The sequence below is a fragment of the Rhinoraja longicauda genome, chromosome 7 (genome assembly GCF_053455715.1).
Source record: "Rhinoraja longicauda isolate Sanriku21f chromosome 7, sRhiLon1.1, whole genome shotgun sequence".
Taxonomy (NCBI): Eukaryota; Metazoa; Chordata; class Chondrichthyes; order Rajiformes; family Arhynchobatidae; genus Rhinoraja; species Rhinoraja longicauda.
Window position 1 is genome coordinate 76,279,005 of NC_135959.1, and position 22,989 is coordinate 76,301,993.

Below are 22,989 nucleotides of genomic sequence, written 5' to 3' on the forward strand. Positions count from 1 at the left end.
TTCCCTCTGGAAGGCAACTCCGGACTGTCAAAGCAGCCACAGCCAGACATAAAAACAGCCTTTTTTTCCACGAGCAGTAGCTCTACTCAACAACCGAAGTCTGTAGCCTCCTTTTGCTCTGTAAATCTATGTAAATTATAATGCTTTATTTTTAATTGTTTACTGTATGTCGTGTTGTTACTTGCAAGCGGAGCACCAAGGCACATTCCTTGTATGTGTACATCCTTGGCCAATAAAATGTATTCAATTCAATTCAATTCAATTCAATTCAAAAGACACGTGGCATGGTTGCCTTTATTGGTCAGGGCATGAGGCATAAACATTCTATAGTTATCATGCAGCTGTATAAAACTTGTGGATTGTTGAGTGCAATTCTGGCCATGAATGAATGAATGAATGAATGAATGAATGAATGAATAAGTTTATTGGTCAAATTTGTGCATATACAAGGAATGTGCCTTGGTGCTCCGCTCACGAATGACAACACAAACATACATCAGCCTGCAGGATGTGTGTGGAGGCTTTGCAAAGGCTTCAGAAGAAATGTACTTGGAATTTTCATAGATTAGAGAGTATTAGGTATAAGGAGAGGTAAACAAACTTGGACTGTTTTATCTGGTGCATCTGAGGTTGAGGGGTGTCCTGATAGAAGCCCGTAGAATTATGAAAGGCATAGATAGGATACACAGTCAGTTTAGTTTCCCTCGGCATGAAAAAGTTTAATACTAGAGGGCATATATTTAAGATGAGAGGAGTAATGTTTAAAGGAGGTGTGAGGTGCAAGTCATAGAGTCATAGATTGATACAGTGTGGAAACAGGCCCTTCTGCCCCACTTGCCCACACCGGCCAACATGTCCCAGCTACACTAGTTCCACCTGCCTGCGCTTGGTCCATATCCCTCCAAACCTGTCCCACCGATGTACCTGTCCAACTGTTTCTTAAATGTTGGGATAGTCCCAGGCTCAAATACCTCTTCTGGCAGCTTGTTCCATACACCCACCACCATCTGTGTGAAAAAGTTACCCCTCAGATTCCTATTAAATCTTTTCCCTTTCACCTTGAACCTATGTCCTCTGGTCCTCAATTCCCCTGCTCTGGGCAAGAGACTCTGTGCATCTACCCGATCTAGTCCTCTCATGATTTTGTACACCTCTATAAGATCTCCCCTCATCCTCCTGCACTCCATGGAATAGAGACTCAAACTACTCAACCTCTCCCTATAGCTCACACCCTCTAGTCCTGGCAACATCCTCGTAAATCTTTTCTGAACCCTTTCAAGCTTAGACAATATCTTTCCTATAACATGGTGCCCAGAACTGAACACAATATTCTAAATATGGTCTCACCAATGTCTTATACAACTGCAACATGACCTCCCAACTTCTATACTCAATACTCTGACTGATAAAGGCCAAAGTGCCAAAAGCCTTTTTGACCACCTTATCTACCTGTGACTCGACCTTCAAGGAACCATGCACCTGCACTCCTAGACCCCTCTGCCCTACAACACTACTCAGAGGCCTACAATTTAATGTGTAGGTCCTGCCCTTGTTCAACATCCCAAAATGCAACACCTCACACTTCTCTGTATTAAATTCCATCAACCATTCCTCCGCCCACCTGGCCAATCGATCCAGATCCTGCTGCAATTGTTCACAACCATCTTCACTATCTGCAAAACCACTCACTTTTGTATCATCAGCAAACTTGTTAATCATGGGTATCCAAATCATTGATGTAGATGACAAACAGTAACGGGCCCAGCACCGAACCCTGAGGCAAACCACTGGTCACAGGCCTCCAGTCTGAGAACCAACCTTCCACCATCACCCTCTGCTTCCTTCCATGAAGCCAATTTGCTACCCATTCCGCTATCTCTCCTTGGATCCCATGAGATCTAACCTTCCAGAGCAGCCTACCATGCGGAACCTTGTCGAACGCCTTACTGAAGTCCATGTACACAACATCTACAGCTCTGCCCACATCAACCTTTTTGGTCACGTCTTCAAAAAAACTCAATCAGATTTGTGAGACACGACCTCCCACGTACAAAACCATGCTGACTATCCCTAATCAGGCCTTGCCCATCCAAATGCCTGTACATCCTATCCCTCAGAATACTCTCCAGTAACTTACCAACTACAGATGTTAAGCTCACCGGCCTATAGTTCCCAGCATTTTCCCTGCAGCCCTTCTTGAATAGAGGCACAACATTTGCCACCCTCCAGTCTTCCGGCACCTCTCCTATATTTAAGGACGACTCATAAATTTCAACCAGGGCTCCCGCAATTACCTCTCTAGTTTCCCACAATGTCCTCGGATATATCTGATCAGGCCCTGGAGATTTGTCTACCTTCAAACACGACAGTACCTTCAGTACTTCTTCGACTCTAATGAAGTAGAGTTTCAAAGTCTACAGAGAGACTTGGGCCTTTTGGAAGGGTGGGCTGAAAGATGGCAGATGGAGTTTAATGCTGATAAGTGTGAGGTGCTGCATTTTGGTAGGACAAATCAAAATAGGATGTACAGGGTAAATGGTAGGGAATTGAGGAATGCAGTGGAACAGAGGGATCTGGGAATAACTGTGCATTGTTCCCTGAAGGTGGAATCTCATGTGGATAGGGTGGTGAAGAAGGCGTTTGGTATGCTTGCCTTTATAAATCAGAGCATCGAGTATAGAAGTTGGGATGTAATGTTAAAATTATACAGGGCATTGGTGAGGCCGAATCTGGAGTATGGTGTGCAGTTCTGGTCGCCAAATTATAGGAAGGATGTCGACAAAATGGAGAGGGTACAGAGGAGATTTACTAGAATGTTGCCTGGGTTTCAGCACTTAAGCTACAGAGAGAGGTTGAACAGGTTGGGTCTTTATTCTTTGGAGCGTAGAAGGTTGAGGGGGGACTTGATAGAGGTTTTTAAAATTTTGAGAGGGACGGACAGAGTTGACGTGGGTAGGCTTTTCCCTTTGAGAGTGGGGAAGATTCCAACAAGGGGACATAGCTTCAGAATTGAGGGACAAAAGTTTAGGGGTAACATGAGGGGTAACTTCTTTACTCTGAGGGTTGTGGCTGTATGGAATGGGCTTCCGGTGGAAGTGGTGGAGGCTGGCTCGATTTTATTATTTAAGAGTAAATTGGATAGGTATATGGATAAGAGGGGATTAGAGGGTTATGGTCTGAGTGCAGGTAGATGAGACTAGGTCAGGGAGAATGGTCGGCGTGGACTGGTAGGGCCGAACGGGCCTGTTTCCGTGCTGTAGTTGTTATATGTTTATATGGTTATATGGTAACACTGACTGCTCTCAAGACACTTCCAGTGACTGCCCCAAGTTCCTCCGTCTTACTGTCTTTCTCCTTGTTAAACACAGAGGAGAAATACTCATTTAGGACCTTGCCCACCGCCTGTGGCTCCACACAGAGGTGATCGCTTTGATTCCTGAGAGGTCCCACTCTCTCTCTAGTCACCTTTTTCCCCCTTATGTATTTATAATATCTTTTGGGATTGTCCTTAATGCCACCCGCCAGAGCAGAGTATCTCCTGGCCCCTTTTTGCCCTTCTGATCTCCTTTTTCAGTTTACTCCTGAGCTCCCGAAACTCCTCGAGGGATGCACTTGATCCCAGCTGCCTGTACCTGTCTCATGCATCCTTCTTGTTTTTGACTAATGCCTTAATTTCCCTCGTCAAGCTTCCTTACGTTTGCCTGCAGTGGAGGTCAATTCACTGGATGAATATAGAGAGAGTTATATAGAGCTCAAGGGGCCAGTGGAATCAGGGGTATGGGAAGAAGGCAGGCATGGGTTACTGATTGTGGATGATCAGCCATGATCACAATGAATGGCGGTGCTAGCTCGAAGGGCCGACTGGCCTCCTCCTGCACCTATTTTCTATGTTTCTATGTTTCTAAACTCCCAGCCGGCCAGGGACTTTAACGGGGAAGCTGCCGAGTGGCCCCTGCCCGTCCCCAGCGACCGAATGCAAGACCCGGCAATGCCTCGGACTGCAGCGTGGAGACCACTGAGCCGGTCCCTCCTTGTCCCAGAGACTGGGATGGGGTTGGCACCAATGGCGGGTGAGGAGCAAGGCCAGTAGGACAGGGACCAGGGTCTGGCCTACCATCGCGGGAAGTGCCTGCAGACCACAAAGGTGGACAGGCAAGGAGGGGGACAAAGGTTTGCTGGTCGATCTACACATCCAAGGAAGGCAATGGCTGGAGGCAATTGCAGATGTGACAATGAACACCATTGAATCTTGAAAACAGACAACCTATTCTGAGTTCTGACACAGCAGGAGATTCTCTGTGAAAGAGTGTAATGTCCCCAACTCATGGGAGTCCCTAGGCCATGATCATTCAACATGCATGATAGCACTGAGAGCCCCTCAAGTATTCCTATCCTTTCTGTGGCAGAATCGTTGGGTCCTATACTGGTCTCATCAGCTAGTTCAGAACTCATTGAACTATAATGGAAACAGCTCATCCTTGACCCAGAGGGACGGCTTAAGAGAGAGAAAGCAAAACACAATCATCATCTGACACAGAATCAATTTAGAACTAAAGATAGACACAAAATGCTGGAGTAACTCAGCGGGACAGGCAGCATCTGTGGAGAGAAGGAATGGGTGACGTTTCGGGTCGAGACCCTTCTTCAGTCTGAAACGTCACCCATTCCTTCTCTCCAGAGATGCAGCCTGTCCCTGCTGAGTTACTCCAGCTTTTTATCTTCAGTGTAAACCAGCATCTGCAGTTCCTTCCTACATAATTTAGGACTGATCCAACAGATTAGGTTGGGTACCTTTCACAGTGTGTCATTGGAGAGCCAGGTGTATTCCTTCTGCTTTCATAATCATGAAGCCTGGATCCAACTTTGGTTCAGTGAAGAATGTGGAAAAGATTCCAGAGCAGCATCAGGTGTACCTGGGAATGAGGTGCTGACCTGTTGACATGACAATACGAGACTAAATACATGCTGAAAAGTGACAGCAAGTTTGATTTACATGGAGTAAAACAATCTCAAAACCAATTGATCAGACTAAAGCTCTGCTACCCGGCCAAACGCAGTTATGGTCAATTAAACAGACAATGGGGAGAACAGGATTCTGACTAACGGTGAGATTGCAGCTGAAGGGAGCTGAAGACAATGCTGAAGCACTTGTAACATTCTATCACTGGAAGAGCCAAGTAATTGACTCAACTTGGCCCCGGACTAATGTCCTCACTGCCATGGATGCCAGTTCTTGTCCTGTATGATTTACTGCACGTTATTATACAGCAGCTGAACACACCAGATACAGCTGAAGCCAATGGCTCCAACAACATGTTTGCCATCATTGTGATCACTCACGTTGAAAAGCTTGCTTTTAATTCCAGAATAAGCACAATAGGAAATGCTGTTCTTTGTATATCGAATGATTTGTGGGTGAAAAGCACAAAAATAAAGCCAAGGAGATCCCATGACAGGGCATTGCGGCTTGCTAACTGGGCCTGCAGTTCCCGCACAAAGCCTACTGATCAGGTAGCCAGTGATCTCAATCATGAGTGGACAGCTCGAGAAAGAGCAGGAAGAGCCATTTCCCACAAGCTGCAATGCACAATTTTTCAAAAGCCATTTCCGCTCAAGGTTTCCCATTTATTCACAAGTTTATTTTTGATTTGTGTGTGTTGTGTCAAAAAGAATGAAACCTTTCCTTTGGACGTGCATCCAAATTGCCTGAGGTCGGTGTGAGAAATGAACCCAAGTGTCATTTTCTGTTAAAGCACAGTTTGTTAGCGTGATTCCATTGATTGAAGGTGCATGCACAACACCAATAATTCAGAAAATATCTCAATGTGTTTCACTCATTCATGAGGCAAGTAAGTTAAAACTGAGTCAATTAAGATGCTATTTAGATTTAGAGATACAGCGCAGAAACAGGTCCCGCACATTAATACTATCCTACACGCACTAGAGACAATTTTTACATTTGCCCAGCCAATTAACCTACAAACCTGTACGTCTTTGGAGTGTGGGAGGAAACCGAAGATCTCGGAGAAAACCCACGCAGGTCACGGGGAGAACGTACAAACTCCATACAGACGGCACCTGTAGTCAGGATCGAACCTGAGTCTCCGGCGCTGCATTCGCTGTAAGGCAGCAACTCTACCGCTGCGCCACCGTGCCGCTCTATAAAACCTGACGATCGAAAGTCTGATCAAATAAATAGTTTCAAGGAGTATTGTAAAGCAAAAAGGGAAGTATAGTGCCAGGACTAGAGGGTGTGAGCTATAGGGAGAGGTTGAGTAGGCTGAGTCTCTATACCCTGGAGCACAAGAGGATGAGGGGTGATTTCATAGAGGTGTATAAAATCATGAGAAGTATAGATCGGGTAGATGCACAGAGTCTCTTGCCCAGAGTAGGTGAATCGAGGACCAGAAGACATAGGTTTAAGTTGAAGGGGAAAAGATTTAATAGAAATCTGAGGGGTAACCTTTTCACACAAAGTGTGGTGGGTGTATGGAACAAGCTGCCAGGGGAGGTAGTTGAGGCTGGGACTATCCCAATGACTAAGAAGCAGTTGGACAGGTACATGGATAGGACAGGTTTGGAGGGTTATGGACCAAGTATAGGCAAGTGGGACTAGTGTAGCTGGGACATTGTTGGCCGGTGTGGGCGAGTTGGGTCGAATGGCCTGTTTCCACACTGTATCACTCTATGACTAAGACTTGTGAGGAATTTCTAGAGTTTAAGGAATTAATGAATGAGCAAAGACTTGATCGGCAAATTCTCTCATGCTGTTTGTGAAGATAAGTGACTTAAAGTTTCAGCCTATTTTTTTGTCCTCCCTTTTTCTCTACCACCTTGCAACTCAGAGTGACTTTGATTGCGTTCAAACTTCAATTGAATTGAAGAGCTTTTCTTTGTTCTCTCAAGCATGTTCACACAGAAAATAAACACATAAGAATTAGTTAGCCATTCAGTCAGATCTGTGCATCTTAAATACTTCCTCCGCGTTTGTTATATATCCTTGAAAGCATTTTATTAATAAAAAAATGTTTCAAGCACACTGTGGTAGAGCTCACAACACCAAAGACCTGCGTTCAATCTGTGTGGAGTTCACACATTAACCTCACATGACTTTGTATACAAAACATTGAGAGGGCGGCACGGTAGCGCAGCGGTAGAGTTGCTGCTTTACAGCGAATGCAGCGCCGGAGACTCAGGTTCGATCCTGACTACGGGTGCTGCACTGTAAGAAGTTTGTACGTTCTCCCCGTGACCTGCGTGGGTTTTCTCCGAGATCTTCGGTTTCCTCCCACACTCCAAAGACGTACAGGTATGTAGGTTAATTGGCTGGGTAAATGTAAAAATTGTCCCTAGTGGGTGTAGGATAGTGTTAATATACGGGGATCACTGGGCGGCACGGACTTGGAGGGCCGAAAAGGCCTGTTTCCGGCTGTATATATATGATGATGATGATGATGAATAGATCGGGTAGATGCACAGAGTCTTTTACCCAGAGTAGGGGAATCGAGGACCAGAGGACATAGGTTCAAGTTGAGGGGGAAAAGATTTAATAGGAATCCGACGGGTAATTTTTTCACACAAAGGGTGGTGGGTGTATGGAAGAAGCTGCCAGAGGAGGTAGTTGAGGCTGGGACTATCCCATCGTTTAAGAAACAGTTGGACAGGTACATGGATAGGACAGGTTTGGAGGGTTATGGACCAAGCGCAGGCAAGTGGCACTAGGGTAGCTGGGACATTGTTGGCCGGCGTGAGTCAGTTGGGCCGAAGGGCCTGTTTCCACACTGAATCAATCTACGACTCTGACTCTATAACCCTGTGACCATGTGGGTTTCTTCTGGGTGGGCTCCTGTTTTCTCCCATGTCCCAAAGTCGCGCAGGTTTGTAGATTAATAGGCCTCTTTAAATTGCCTGCATTGTGTCTGGAGTGGGACATAGACCAAGCGTGAACCGGTGATCTCAGTGTTATCTCAGTGAGCCTAAAGTTACTTAAGTCTTGTAAAATGCCGGTTCCTGGTATTGCCACTAAATAGCTGAGCACTTACAGATTATGCTGCATTTTTTCCCCATCAATAGTGCTAACTTCTTTTAAATAGTTTCAAACACTTAAGATAGGTTACTCTTCAATGTTCCAGATTGCCCTCATTCACAGTGACAATTTCACAGGTTGTGATTAGTGTCATTCAAAATACAACTTTGTAGCCCAGGTTCGATCCTGGCTATGGGTGCTTGTCTGTGCGAAGTTTGTACGTTCTCCCCATGACCCCGTGGGTTTTCTCCAGGTGCTCCAGATTCCTCCCACACTCCAAGCATGTGCAGACTTGTAGGTTAATTTGCTAGGAAAAAATGTAAATAGTCCCTAGTGGGGTCAGAATGGCAGGCAGTGACTAGTGGGGTACTGCAAGGCTCGGTGCTGGGACCACAGCTATTTACAATATACATTAACGACTTGGATGAAGGGATTAAAATTACCATTAGCAAATTTACAGATGACATAAAGCTGGGTGACAGTGTGAACTGTGAGGAAGATGCTATGAGGTTGCAGGGTGACTTGGACAGGTTGTGTGAGTGGGCGGATGCATGGCAGATGCAGTTTAATGTGGATAAGTGTGAGGTTATCCACTTTGGTGGTAGGAATAGGAAGGCAGATTATTATCTGAATGGTGTCAAGTTGGGAAAAGGGGACGTACAACGAGATCTGGGTGTCCTAGTGCATCAGTCATTGAAAGGAAGCATGCAGGTACAGCAGGCAGTGAAGAAAACCAATGGAATGTTGGCCTTCATAACAAGAGGAGTTGAGTATAGGAGCAAAGAGGTCCTTCTGCAGTTGTACAGGGCACTAGTGAGACCGCACCTGGAGTACTGTGTGCAGGTTTGGTCTCCAAATTGGAGGAAGGATAGTCTTGCTATTGAGGGCATGCAGCGTAGGTTTACTAGGTTAATTCCCGGAATGGTGGGACTGTCATATGTTGAAGGACTGGAGCGACTAGGCTCGTATACACTGGAATTTAGAAGGTTGAAGGGGGGATCTTATTGAAACGTATAAGATTATTAAGGGGTTGGACACGTTAGAGGCAGGAAACATGTTTCCAATGTTGGGGGAGTCCAGAACCAGGGGCCACATTTTTAGAATAAGGGCTAGGCCATTTAGAACGGAGATGAGGAAAAACGTTTTCATTCAGAGTGTTGTAAATCTGTGGAATTCTCTGCCTCAGAAGGCAGTGGAGGCCAATTCTCTGGATGCTTTCAAGAGAGAGCTAGATAGAGCTCTTAAGGATAGCGGAGTCAGGGGGTATGGGGAGAAGGCAGGAACGGGGTACTGATTGAGAATGATCAGCCATGATCACATTGAATGGTGGTGCTGGCTCGAAGGGCCGAATGGCCTACTCCTGCACCTATTGTCTATTGTCTATTGTCTATTGTCTATAGTGTGTGCAGGATAGTGTTAGTGTACGGGGTGATCGCTGGTCGGCACAGATTTGATGGTCCGAAGGGCCTGTTTCCTCGTTGTATCTCTATATTTAAAATAAACAATGATTGGTTAATGTATAAATAAAAATCAAATGTTCACTTTGCTGGTTTGTGAAGACCTTGTATCTGGACTGAGAGTAATGTGTTCACATTAGAATAAACCAGTAAGCCTATTGTAGATACAGAACATTTTGAATTGGATAACAGAGCTCTTCCAATAGAAATGTGATTTATGTTCATTTTAAAAACAGAATCAAAACAGTTTTCTCAAACAGATATTACCAATATTACTTATGGTCATGTGACATCATTAATTGCCACAGCATTGAGCTGCCAATTCATTAATAAATACGTAGCCAGGAACACGTATTGAAAAAAATTATCCTCCCTGGAATTCCCAAAGTAAAAGGAAACAAACAATGGAAGAGACAAACCAATTTCTGGTTGTTGATAATAGACAATAGACAATAGACAATAGGTGCAGGAGGAGGCCATTCGGCCCTTCGAGCCAGCACCACCATTCAATGTGATCATGGCTGATCATTCTCAATCAGTACCCCGTTCCTGCCTTCTCCCCATACCCCCTGACTCCGCTATCCTTAAGAGCTCTATCTAGCTCTCTCTTGAATGCATTCAGAGAATTGGCCTCCACTGCCTTCTGAGGCAGAGAATTCCACAGATTCACAACTCTCTGACTGAAAAAGTTTTTCCTCATCTCAATTCTAATAGATTTTTTATCCACTCCGCATCATCTGCAAATTTGGAATCAAGCAGAATTTTACCCATCACCCTTTTTCCACCAACCTACACAGTCTCCCAGTTAGTCGATGTCACAATTGTAAAACATTTTTTTTCCCTCACATGCTTCCAAAGATTCAACCTTTTACTTCAATCTTATCTTTGCAATGCAAATTTTTAAAAATAGAGGCAGTTTATAGAGAGGTAAACACCAGTCTCACTTAGGTGATGTTTTAGACGACTACAGGTGACTAGGCTGTCACCGCACGGTTGCCGGGGTGTCACCTGTACGGTCGTGAGTCGTCTCCAAAGAGTCGTAGCGTCTTTCTGGTCGCCACTGGATTTTGAAATGTTTAAACATTTTCGGCGACTAATGGTTTGACGCTAATGAGCGTAGCTTGACGACACCTAGGTGCTGTCGTAGGTTGTTGCCAGGTTGTCGCCAGGTGACGTAGGTTGTCGCCAGTGCTGACTTCGGTGAATTCCATTGACTACCTACGTCAACCAGCTACAGGTACCGGCATCAAAACTGGAGACCAAAATGACGTGAATTGTCTTCAGTTGTCGCCGACAGGGTCGTAGCTTGTCATAGCTTGTCGCGGGTGGACATAGGTTGACTTCGGTTGTCGTAGGTTGCCGCCTGTGTGGTTGTAGGTTGTCGTAGGTGCGGTCGTAGGTGAACGTCCTACTCGCGACGATTGGGTCGCCGGTTGTCGGTAGCTTGCCGTAGCTTGACGACGCCCAGGAGGTCAAGTCAAGTCAAGTCAATTTTATTTGTATAGCACATTTAAAAACAACCCACGTTGACCAAAGTGCTGTACATTTGATTAGGTTCCAATAGAAAAAAAAATGAAAACATACAGTAGCACGCAAACAGTTCACAGCGCCTCCTCAATGAGCCTCAAACGCTAGGGAGTAGAAATATGTTTTGAGCCTGGACTTAAAGGAGTCGATGGAGGGGGCAGTTCTGATCGGGAGAGGGATGCTGTTCCACAGTCTAGGAGCTGCAACCGCAAAAGCGCGGTCACCCCTGAGTTTAAGCCTAGACCGCGGGATAGTGAATAGCCCCAAGTCGGCCGATCTGAGGGACCTGGAGTTAGAGAGGGGGGTTAGAAGATTTTTGATGTAGGGGGGGGAGTGTCCATTTAGGGCTTTATACGTGAATAGGAGGAGCTTGAAGTTGATTCTGTACCGTACAGGGAGCCAGTGGAGAGAGGCCAGAATCGGGGTGATGTGGTCCCTTTTACGGGTACCCGTCAGGAGTCTCGCTGCGGCGTTTTGGACCAGTTGCAGGCGGGACAGGGAAGATTGGCTGATCCCAGTGTATAGGGAGTTGCAGTAGTCTAGGCGGGAGGAAATGAAAGCGTGAATGATTTTTTCTGTGTCGTCGAATTTGAGGAAAGGTTTGATTTTAGCTATGGTTCGAAGTTGGAAGAAGCTGGCTTTTACCACAGCGTTGACTTGCTTATCAAATTTTAATGCAGAGTCAAATATCATGCCGAGGTTTTTGACATGCGGTTTGATTAGGCAGGATAGGCTTCCAAGACTGCCTGTTATCAATTTGATGGAGTCGGGGGGGCCGAATAGGATGACCTCAGACTTGCTCTCATTTAATTGGAGGAAGTTCTGTGCCATCCAACATTTTATGTCCTCAAGGCAGTGTGAGAGGCTGTTTAAATTTGACTGGTTGTTGGGTTTCAGGGGGAGGTAAAGCTGAGTGTCATCGGCATAGCAGTGGAAAGAAATGCCGTGCCTTTGAATGATTTGGCCAAGGGGGAGCATGTATAGAGAGAAGAGAATGGGGCCTAGGATGGAGCCTTGTGGAACTCCGCAGGAGAGGCTAGCTGGAGCAGAGGAATAACTGCCTATGTTGATGGCGAAACTCCTATCTTTGAGGTACGAAGCGAACCAGCTCAGGGCAGTGCCATCAATGCCAACCACGTACCGGAGACGGTCAATAAGGATGGTGTGGTCCACTGTATCGAATGCTGCGCTGAGGTCGAGAAGGAGCAGGATTGCACAGTCGCCGGTGTCGATGGCGAGAAGCAGGTCGTTGTGTACCTTCAACAAGGCAGACTCTGTGCTGTGGTGGGCTCTGAAACCTGACTGGAAACTTTCCAGGATGGTGTTTTGGTGCAGGTAGGGCACTAATTGGTTAAGGATAGCCTTTTCAAGGACTTTTGACAGGAATGGCAGTTTGGAAATGGGTCTGTAGTTGCTAGGCAAGGTGGGGTCTAGGTTAGGTTTTTTCAGTAGGGGCTGGACCACCGCGTGCTTGAAACTGGTTGGAACAGTGCCAGTGGCCAGAGAACTGTTGATAATAGAGAGGATGCTGGGACCAGCTATTGCAATGACATCCTTCAGAAGGGCAGTGGGGGCAGGATCAAGGGGGCAGGTTGCAGGTTTCATAGCGGAGATAAGCTTTGCAAGGGAGGATAGAGTGACGGGTTGGAAGCAGTCCAATTTAGATGAACAGACTAGTGAGACAGCTAGGTCACGGGTGGGAGGGGAAATGTTCATTCTAATATTCTCAACTTTGTTGGTGAAAAATTTAGCGAATTCTTCGCACTTAGCAGGGGACCCAACTAAGCTGGTACTGGGGGTGGGACATATGACAGAGGTAATTGTTCTAAATAGGACCTTGGAGTTATGAGAGTTTTTCGAAATAAGGTCGGAGAAGTATTGTGCTCTAGCAGACTTTACTGCTTCCTGGTATTTGAGAAGATTGTTTCTCAGAATTTCGAAGGAAATTTGAAGCTTGTCACATTTCCATCTCCTTTCTGATTTTCTGCACTCCCTTCTTAGGGCTTTGGTGGTGTCATTGAGCCACGGCCGACCTTTGGGCTTAGGCTTTTTCATTTTAAGGGGAGCGATAGAATCCAGGATGGAAGAGCAAGTGATATTAAATAAAGAGGCGAGATCCTCAGTGCTGAGATGGGGGGGAGAGGCCTCAATAGTGCAGATGTTGGGGGCAGCTGTGAGAGCCTCGGAGAATTTACTGGCAGTCAATGAATTTATGTCGCGGGAGTAGCGAACAGGGAGATGAGATTTTGCGGGAGATAGAGGCAGAGATGCGTCAAAAATGATAGCGCTGTGGTCCGATAGACAGGCTTCAGTAGTTTCAATGTTGTTGATTGGGAATCCGGACGATAACACTAGGTCGAGAGTATGGCCTAACTTGTGAGTGGGTCCCGTGGTGTGAAGAGTCAGATTGAAGGACTCAACCAGGTGCATAAATTCACTCACAAGAGGCTTAGTGGGACAGCAAACATGAATATTAAAGTCACCAAGAATCATGATCCGGTCAAATTTGGGCAAAATGCTAGAAATCAGATCAGCAAATTGGGTGATGAAGTCCTTATGCATTTTTGGTGGGCGATACACAAGAACAATTAAGAGGGGGTAGGCTAGGCCTACTTTAATTAGTTGCACCTCGAAACTGGAGAAATGATCAGCGTTCAGGAGGCGGCAGTTGAAATGTTTCTTAAACACAGTGGCTAAGCCCCCACCGCGTCCGGAGAGCCTAGACGAGGTGAAAAAGTGACAGTTATCAGGACAGAGTTCCACGAGTGGAGCAAGCTCACCAGGGTTAAGCCAGGATTCTGTGAGCAGTAGGAAGTCCAATCCACGGGTGATGAAGAAGTCGTTGAAGGTGGGTTGTTGTAGCTTGTCGTAGACATTGGCGAAGGGGGGAGGTCCAGTCGCCGGTTTTTCGGCAAACTACTAAGGCTATTGCAGTCGCCTAAAAAGTCACCTAAGTGGGACAGGCCCCTAGTATTCATCATTCAGTACAATTGATAGGTTAGCACCAAATGATGCTCAGTTGGAAAACTAGCATTCTTGTAATCTAGAAATAGCACCTAACAATTTGCATTTTAAAGTCCCTCCTGGCCAGTTAGAATCACAGAGTGATACAGTGTGGAAACAGGCCCTTCGGCCCAACTTGCCCACACCGGCCAACATGTCCCAGCTACACTAGTCCCACCTGCCTGCGCTTGGTCCATAACCCTCCAAACCTGTCCTATCCATGTACCTGTCCAACTGTTTCTTAAACATTGGGATAGTCCCTGCCTCAACTACCTCCTCTGGCAGTTTGTTCCACGCACCCACCACCTTCTGTGTGAAAAGGTTACCCCTAGGATTCCTATTAAATCTTTTCCCCTTCACCTTGAACTTATGTCCTCTGGTCCTCGATTCCCCTACTCTGGGTAAGAGATTCTGTGCATCTACCCGATCTATTCCTCTCATGATCTTGTACACTTCTATAAGATCACCCCTCATCCTCCTGCGTTCCATGGAATAGAGACCCAGCCTGCTCAACCTCTCCCTGTAGCTCACACCCTCTATTCCTGGCAACATCCTCGTAAATCTTTTCTGAACCCTTTCAAGCTTGAATGTTTTCTGAATTCTTTCAAGCTTGATTTCAAGTTAATTTGTTTAATCAATTTTGGTGCTGGGTTGAAGAATAAATGTGGTGTGGGAAGTTTTGCATCCTTTCTATTTTCACATTTACAGGGGAGAGTTCTGTGAATCGTGCTGCATAAACCGAGGTAGAAGTGTGGGTTCCTTTTGGAAAATGTCATTATTTTTAAAGACAACTAACTCTCAGAAAGATTGTGGCATTGAAATTAAAAACCTTCTACACCTTCTTTAAGAACCATTTCCTTCAGCTTTTCCAGTGCATCCTTTGTGACATCGAGAAATAGCTGAGGATTAGCCTCTGGGATTAGACAACATCCCTGTTGTAATACAGAAGACATGTGCTCCAAGGTCATCCAGATTTCAAACTAAGCTCTTCCAAGTAGAGTCAATATTTAATAGTGCTATTGGACAAGTTAGATGCAGGAAAAATGTTCCCAATTTGGGGGAGTCCAGAACCAGGGTCTAAGAATAAAGGGGAGGCCATTTAAAACTGAGGTGAGAAAAAAACCTTTTTCACCCAGAGAGTTGTGAATTTGTGGAATTCTCTGCCACAGAGGGCAGTGGAGGCCAATTCACTGGATGGATTTAAAAGAGAGTTAGATAGAGCTCTAGGAGCTAGCGGAATCAAGGGATATGGGGAGAAGGCAGGCACGGGTTACTGATTGAGGATGATCAGCCATGGTCACAATGAATGTCGGTGCTGGCTCGAAGGCCCAAGTGGCCTCCTCCTGCACCTATTTTCTATGTTTCTATGTTTCTATTGACTGAAGAAGGGTCTCGACCCGAAACGTCACCCATTCCTTCTTTCCAGAGATGCTGCCTGTCCCGCTGAGTTACTCCAGCTCTCTGTGTCTATCTTTGGTTTAAACCAGCATCTGCAGTTCCTTCCTACACATAGTGCTATTGACTATTGACTATACAGGAAAAGCTGGAATAATGGAATAGTTCAGGGAAAGATATCAGATTCCAGATTCAGGAAAAATTTCTTCCCAGCTGTTATCAGGCAACTGAACCATCCTACCACAACCAGAGAGCAGTGCTGAACTACTATCTACCTCATTGGTGACCCTCGGACTATCCTTGATTGGACTTTGCTGGCTTGACCTTGCACTAAACGTTATTCCCTTATCATGTATCTATACACTGGAAATGGCTCGATTGTGATCATGTATTGTCTTTCTGCGGACTGGTAGGCATGCAACAAAAGCTTTTCACTGTACCTCAGTATACGTCACAATAATCATATCATATCATATATATACAGCCGGAAACAGGCCTTTTTCGGCCCACCAAGTCCGTGCCGCCCAGCGATCCCCGCACATTAACACTATCCTACACCCACTAGGGACAATTTTTACATTTACCCTGCCAATTAGCCTACATACCTGTACGTCTTTGTCATAATAACGTCACAATAATGTCAACATTAATGTCGAACTGACTAAAATACAAAGAAATGAAAGCACGATTTGGTCATATGATTCTTTGAGCCTGCTCTGCCATTCATTGAGACCTTGAATGATATTCAATGCTAGCATCATAGGTACTTATAACAGAGAAAGTGTCCATTTGACTCCCATCCCATCCCATCGCATCTCCATATGCTGATTCATTGTGGGACTACAATATTACACATTAGTCCCAGTTTTGGTCTCCAAATTTGAGGAAGGATATTGTTGCTATTGAGGGCGCGCAGCGTAGGTTTACTAGGTTAATTCCCGCAATGGCGGGACTGTCATATGTTGAAAGACTGGAGCGACTAGGCTTGTATAAACTGGAATTTAGAAGGATGAGATGGGATCTTATCGAAACGTATAAGATTATTAAGGGGTTGGACACGTTAGAGGCAGGAAACATGTTCCCAATGTTGGGGGAGTCCAGAACAAGGGGCCACAGTTTAAGAATAAGGGGTAGGCCATTTAGAACGGAGATGAGGAAAAACCTTTTCAGTCAGAGAGTTGTGAATCTGTGGAATTCTCTGCCTCAGAAGGCAGTGGAGGCCAATTCTCTGAATGCATTCAAGAGAAAGCTAGATAGAGCTCTTAAGGATAGCGGAGTCAGGGGGCATGGGGGAAGGCAGGAACAGGGTACTTATTGAGAATGATCAGCCATGATCACATTGAATGGCGGTGCTGGCTCGAAGGGCCAAATGGCCTCCTCCTGCACCTATTGTCTATTGTCTATTGTCTATTGTCTATTGTCTAATTAAACTATCTCATTATAAAGGCTATGCAAAAAAATGCTCAGTGATATTCTGTTCACAATTACAGAACAAATCCAACAGCTGATTACTGCACAAAGGCGATGGACTCCACAATTGACAATGTCGTTAAGTGGCACTAACTCTGATTCCAGCTTTGTGATTTCAGTAGGAGTGTCTGGCTGAGTGGAGGTTTGGTACTAACATGAGCCAAAAAGCTGAGTTCCAGGATGTGCCATCCCTAAGCACCATAGTGGCCACTAATTGAGTGTGGCAACATGGAGCCATGGTATAATGATTGCAAAGGATATCAAGATGAAAATCTCTACAGTTATATCTGATACAAAGAAAGATGGTTTGGTTGATGATCATAATCATAATCATTTCACAAAATGCTGGAGTAACTCAGCAGGTCAGGCAGCATCTCAGGAGAGAAGGAATGGGTGACGTTTCGGGTCAAGACCCTTCTTCAGACTGATGTCAGGGGGGCGGGACAAAGGAAGGATATAGGTGGAGACAGGAAGATAGAGGGAGAACTGGGAAGGAGGAGGAGAAGAGAGGGCCAGAGGAACTATCTAAAGTTGGAGAAGTCAATGTTCATACCGCTGGGCTGCAAGCTGCCCAAGCGAAATATGAGGTGCTGTTCCTCCAATTTCCGGTGGGCCTCACTATGGCACTGGAGGAGGCCCATGACAGAAAGGTCAGACTGGGAGTGGGAGGGGGAGTTGAAGTGCTCAGCCACCGGGAGATCAGGTTGGTTAAGGTGGACTGAGCGAAGATGTTGAGCGAAACGATCGCCAAGCCTACGTTTGGTTTCGTCGATGTAAAGAAGTTGACATCTAGAGCAGCGGATACAATAGATAAGGTTGGAGGAGGTGCAGGTGAACCTCTATCTCACCTGGAAAGACTGTTTGGGTCCTTGGATGTAGTTGAGGGGGGAGGTAAAGGGACAGGTGTTGCATCTCCTGCGGTTGCAGGGGAAAGTGCCCGGGGATGGGGTGGTTTGGGTGGGAAGGGATGAGTGGACCAGGGAGTAACAGAGGGAACGTAATCATAATCATAATCAACCTAGTCCCAGAACATCTATGCAGGAAGTGTTCGTAGCACTGTCTTCAGCCTCACCATCTGAAGAAAGGTCTCGACTCGAAACGTCACCCATTCCTTCTCTCCAGAGATGCTGCCTGTCCCGCTGAGTTACTCCAGCATTTTGTGTCTATCTTCTGTTTAAACCAGCATCTGCAGTTCCTTCCTAAATACTAACCATCTACATCTCATTCAGCAAGACCTTCCTTCCAACATAAATTCAGGGGTACGTACGGATGTGTTGGAAGTAATTCAACGGGTCAGGCAGCATCTCTGGAGAAAAGGAATATCTTTTGGGTCAAGATATCGCTTGTTTCCCTTTCCCCTGACTCTCAGTCTGATGAAGGGTCTCGACCCGAGACGTCAACTATTCCTTTTCTCCAGTGATGCTGCCTGACCTATTGAGTTACTCCAGTATTTTGTGTCTATCTTCAGAAGTATAGATGTCTGCTGATGATGGCACAATGTTTATTTCTATTAATTGCACTTCAGCAGAATGAGGCATCCCTTGCTTGTATGCAGTAAGATCTGTACAACGTTCACACATGAAAGGATAAATGGCAGTTCCACCTGTGTTACAAAAGAGCCCGGAAATAACCAACTTCTAGCGAGAGAGTCCATCTACATTTCACATCCAATGCCATTGCTATTACTAAGTCTCATACTTCCTAGAATCTTAATCTTATCTTAGAATCTTAGAGTTACAACGTGGAAACAGGCCCTTCGACCGACCAAGTCTGCACCAACCAGCGATCCCTGCACATTAGCATTATCCTAGGGACAAGTTACACTTATACCAAGTCAATTAACCTACAAACATGTACGTCTTTGGAGTGTGGGAGGATCTCTGAAGATCTCGGAGAAAACCCATGCTGTCATGGGGAGAACGTACAAACTCCGCACAGACAAATTGTTTTCTAATCCACTTACAGTATGTTCACTTTTTCCTATACACAGGGTATTTCTTTATCAGCTCTCACCTGGTCACCATAACATATCCAACATTGTTTACTGTTTAGTTAAGGTTAGTTTAGTTTTAGAGATACAGTATAGCACGGAAACAGGCCCTTCGGCCCATTGTGTCCATGCTGACCAGCGATCCCCACACATTAACACTACCCTACACACACTAGGGACAATCTACACTTATACCAAGCCAATTAACCTACATACCTGTACGTCTTTGGAGTGTGGGAGGAAACCGAAGATCTCGGAGAAAACCCACGCGGTCACGGGCAGAACGTACAAACTCCGTACAGACGGCGCCCGTAGTCGGGATGGAACCCGGGTCTCCGGCGCTGCTTTTGCTGTAAGACAGCAACTCTACCGCTGCACCACCGTGACCACCCTACTTCATGGGAATTCTTATAACATATAACATATAACATATAACACCTACAGCATGGAAACAGGCCTGTCCGGCCCTACCAGTCCACGCCGACCATTCTCCCTGACCTAGTCTCATCTACCTGCACTCAGACCATAACCCTCTAATCCCCTCTTATCCATATACCTATCCAATTTACTCTTAAATAATAACATCGAGCCAGCCTCCACCACTTCCACCGGAAGCCCATTCCATACAGCCACCACCCTCTGAGTAAAGAAGTTCCCCCTCATGTTACCCCTAAACCTTTGTCCCTCAATTCTGAAGCTATGTCCCCTTGTTGGAATCTTCCCCACTCTCAAAGGGAAAAGCCTACCCACGTCAACTCTGTCCGTCCCTCTCAAAATTTTAAAAACCTCTATCAAGTCCCCCCTCAACCTTCTACGCTCCAAAGAATAAAGACCCAACCTGTTCAACCTCTCTCTGTAGCCTAAGTGCTGAAACCCAGGCAACATTCTAGTAAATCTCCTCTGTACCCTCTCCATTTTGTCGACATCCTTCCTATAATTTGGCGACCAGAACTGCACACCATACTCCAGATTCGGCCTCACCAATGCCCTGTACAATTTCAACATTACATCCCAACTTCTATACTCGATGCTCTGATTTATAAAGGCAAGCATACCAAACGCCTTCTTCACCACCCTATCCACATGAGATTCCACCTTCAGGGAACAATGCACAGTTATTCCCAGATCCCTCTGTTCCACTGCATTCCTCAATTCCCTACCATTTACCCTGTACGTCCTATTTTGATTTGTCCTACCAAAATGCAGCACCTCACACTTATCAGCATTAAACTCCATCTGCCACCTTTCAGCCCACCCTTCCAAAAGGCCCAAGTCTCTCTGTAGACTTTGAAAATCTACCTCACTATCAACTACTCCACCTATCTTAGTATCATCTGCATATTTACTAATCCAATTTGCCACACCATCATCCAGATCATTAATGTAAATGACAAACAACAGTGGACCCAACACAGATCCTTGGGGTACTCCACTAGACACTGGCCTCCAACCTGACATACAATTGTCAACCGTTACCCTCTGGTATCTCCCATTCAGCCATTGTTGAATCCATCTTGCAACCTCACTATTAATACCCAACGATTTAACCTTCTTAATCAACCTTCCATGTGGAACCTTGTCAAATGCCTTACTGAAGTCCATATAGACAACATCCACAGCCTTGCCCTTATCAATTTCCCTGGTAACCTCTTCAAAAAATTCAAGAAGATTAGTCAAACATGACTTTCCAGGCACAAATCCATGTTGACTGTTTCTAATCTTGGGAAATACAATGAAAGACCAGAGGTTCAACTGAATCAGCCATATCAGTACTGTGGCTTCAGGATTAGCTCAGAGACTAGGCCTCGTGCATTGAGTAACTCACCTCCTGACCGTCTAAGATGTTTATGTATCCCATAATATCAAGGGAAGCCTAAGAGGAAACTTTTATGGTGATCTTGGTATCCTTTTTAACCAGAGAAGAGGTGCCAGAAGACTGGAGAGTGCCTAATGTAGTTCCTCTGTTTAAGAAGGGCAATAGGGACAAACCAGAAAATTATAAACTACGGGCCTTATGTTAGTGGCAGAGAAATGATCACAGACGATTCTCAGGCACAGGGTCTGAGCTGTAGGGAGATGTTGAGTAGGCTGGGACTCTATTCCTTGGAGCGCAGGAGGATGAGGGGTGATCTTATAGGGGTGTACAAAATCATGAGAGGAATAGATCAGGTAGATGCACAGAGTCTCTTGCCCAGAGTAGGTGAATCGAGGGCCAGAGAGGACATAGGTTTAAGGTGAAGTGGAAAAGATTCAATAGGAATCTGAGGGTAATATTTTCACACAAAGGGTGGTGGGTTTGTGGAACAAGCTGCCAGAGGAGGTAGTTGATGCTGGGACTATCCCAATGTTTAAGAAACAGTTAGACATGTACATGGATAAGATAGGTTTGGAGGGATGTGGGCCAAACGCGGGCAGGGGGGCCAAGTGTAGCTGGGACATGGTGGCCGGTGTGGGCAAGTTGGGCCAAAGGGCCTGTTTCCACGCTGTATTACTCTATGGTTCTATGAGTATATCCTAAATTCCCAGTTGGTCATTTTGTATTTACTTTTGAATCTTCATCAACTGCAACCAGTCACCATTTCGATCCACTGAAGTTAGAATAACTCCCTGAACTCCCAGGGTCCACCTTGAGAGGATTGTCAGAATAACACAACTGTCTAAAAAGAGTGTGGAATGAGCTGAATCCAGGGAGATAGATTTGTTTCTCAGGCAGGGAAATCACTCCCTGAAAGCCAAATACTTATCCTGGTATGAACTGAATCTCTCAGCAAATCCCTTGTGCGTAGTTTGTAAATTCTGTACCAACGCAAGAAATGAAATAATAAAAAGATTCCCCAAAAGCAGCCAACTCAAAAATCTCACTGGAGAATGCAACGCTCTCTCCAGGAAGTGCTTGTAGTCTGTGGTATGCCTTTGATATAGATCCTGCTCTCTAATGAAACTAAGACGGTCACTCCACGCTGTATCTCCGGGGATCAGTGCTTCTGGGTCTGTTACTAGACAAACAAAGAGGAAGTCAGGCCTGAAGTCAGGTGAATTAAATTGAATGTGCAAGTGTTGCATGACTGAGGATCAATAGGTACAAAGTGACCACTTTGCTGTTTGGCCGGGAGGTTGCTTGGGAGTTTTATTGTTCCGAGTTTTTCCTCTGTTGCTCTCAGTTTGGGTCACGTTTGTGACGTGACTTATCCTATTGCTGTAGCCACTTACCTCAGAATTTGCAAAAACTTGTTCCTGACATGGTTTAACCCAAAGATAGGCACAACATCCTGGAGTATCTCAGCGGGGACTGGCAGCATCTCTGGAGAGTAGGAATGGGCATTATCTCAATGGTGTCAGGTTAGGTGGGGGGGAAGTGCAGCAAGACCTGGGTGTCCTTGTACACCAGTCACTGAAAGTTGGCGTGCAGGTACAGCAGGCAGTGAAGAAAGCTAATGGCATGTTGGCCTTCATAACAAGAGGATTTCAGTATAGGAGCAAAGAGGTCCTTCTGCAGTTGCATAGGGCCCTGGTAAGACCACATCTGGAGTATTGTGTACAGTTTAGGTCTCCAAATTTGAGGAAGGACATCCTTGTAATTGAGGCAGTGCAGCGTAGGGTCACAAGATGGATCCCTGGGATGGCGGGACTGTCATATGAGGAAAGATTGAAAAGATTAGGCTTGTATTCACAGAATAGAGTTTAGAAGGATGAGAGGGGATCTGAGAAATATATAATAATAATAATAATAATAAGCATTTATTTTATATAGCGCCTTATCGGGTGCTCAAAGCGCTTTACAAAAACAATCAACATAAAAACAAACAGACAAACTATCCTAACGGAAAAGCGGCGAATAAACAGCGCCAGCGTCCTCTCACGTCAGGGTCCGGCAGTAGACAACAAAAAGCACAGGACACACAGATACAATTTTTACACAAACAGCCATCACAGTGATTGCTCTAGCCACATCCTCACTGTGATGGAAGGCAAAGTCTTATCTCCTCCTCATTCTTCTCCCGTGGTGCCACGAGGTGATCGAGGCTCCCAACTTTTTGAAGCCCCCACCGGGCGATGGAAAGTCCCATATAAAAGTCCTATATAAAATTATAAAAGGACTGGACAAGTTAGATGCAGGAAAA